Raw genomic sequence first — 1311 nt, forward strand, 5'->3', positions numbered from 1 at the left:
ACCCCAGGTTCAGCACGCGCCGAGCGGAGGGATACAATGATCGGGGGCAGGGCCTGGCGCGCGCTCCATTACCCGCCCCGCGCGTGCAGCCAATAGAACGCGGCCTTTTGCTCTCCGGCGCTGCCCTGGGGAGGCGGGGGTTGCGACACGGGCCGCGGCTGTCAGCGTGCCGTCAAGGGGCTGGCCCGTTTAACTGACACTGTCATCCATATAAGGAGGGGGTAGCCATAGAAACTGCCCACTTTCCCAACCCCGTGGTGTCAAGAGTTCAGAGCCAGACAGTGGAAGGCTGTTTAGTCGCGGGGGTGCAAGACACGAGTGCACAGAACAGCCCGAGAGGTTGCAAGCAAAGCCCTTGCTTCGACGCTCTCTGACACTTTCTCTTCTTCCCCGCGCTCTCTCTCTGTCTCTCTCTCCTCTACACTCACTCTCACGACCCCGCTGCTACCGCTGAGCTGCCAAGGCCCCAAGCCGGCAAGCCTGAGTGTTGTGTGGTGGGTGTACTGCTGCACAAAGCTTTCAGTTCACTGCGGTCGAGGAGCCACACTACACCAGACCCAGTGAACTTCTTCTCCTCCTCTTCGTTCCCAGACTTCGGGCTTCATTCACAGGTTTTCTTCAGCCGCCAAACATCTGTGTGGGTGGGAGTCTAGCAAGTTCTCCAGCAAGTTAGCTGACGGCGAGGACCTAGGGCTTCAGACTTGTGAAGTGATGAACAGTGGTGGTGGATGAAGAGTTAACTACTCGGCTCGGACGGGAAAAAGTTTAAAGTTGTGGTGTGTTTTTACTGGAAGCAAGGACAGGGAAAGGATAACAAACAACAACGGATCTTCGCTGGGGGAGGGAAGAAAGGTCGTTGCACAGTTGAGCTGTTGTGTGTGTGTCCGAACAGACAACGTCTTCAAAGAACAGCAGGCAGGCAGAGTAGAAGGGAGGAAGGAGGAAGAACGGGAGGTGAAGCAGAACACGACCGTGATGTCGCTGCAGCCACGCACTGGCCCTAACCACGAGGCGGTGCCGTAGGATTTTACCCCCATCCCCACCCCCACCTCACCCTTCTCTTCCCTCCCTTTCCTCCGTCACCCTCCCCACCCCCCTGCCCCACCACCACCACCACCATCACCACTAACGGGCGCGGTGGGCGCGCGCCCCATAGCGCGGTTGAGTGGTCGGGTCGCGAGCTTGGTGCTCTTTCCGAGGACTGGCAGTGACATTGGAGCGGCTGGGTCTCCCCCCTCCACCACCCCACAACTACCCCCCTGTCTACAAGCCGCCTGCTGACACTTCCTCCGACTGCCCCGCCTTCACCAG

General features: G+C 59.3%; 1 protein-coding gene across 2 annotated transcripts in view; it reads left to right on the plus strand.

The window, feature by feature from the left end:
* Positions 1-257: 257 nt before the first annotated feature.
* Positions 258-1311, plus strand: part of LOC143281933 (nuclear receptor subfamily 2 group F member 1-B-like) — a 93254-nt gene continuing 92200 nt past the window's right edge. Inside the window, exon 1 of one of the 2 annotated variants that reach the window (XM_076587240.1) lies at positions 258-1311. This exon is cut by the window's right edge and continues 1444 nt beyond it. The gene's annotated coding sequence lies outside the window, so the exon portion shown is untranslated. The other variant, XM_076587241.1, reaches the window with a different exon arrangement.

This window comes from Babylonia areolata, chromosome 5 (assembly GCF_041734735.1).
Source record: "Babylonia areolata isolate BAREFJ2019XMU chromosome 5, ASM4173473v1, whole genome shotgun sequence".
In the NCBI taxonomy this organism is placed as follows: domain Eukaryota; kingdom Metazoa; phylum Mollusca; class Gastropoda; order Neogastropoda; family Buccinidae; genus Babylonia; species Babylonia areolata.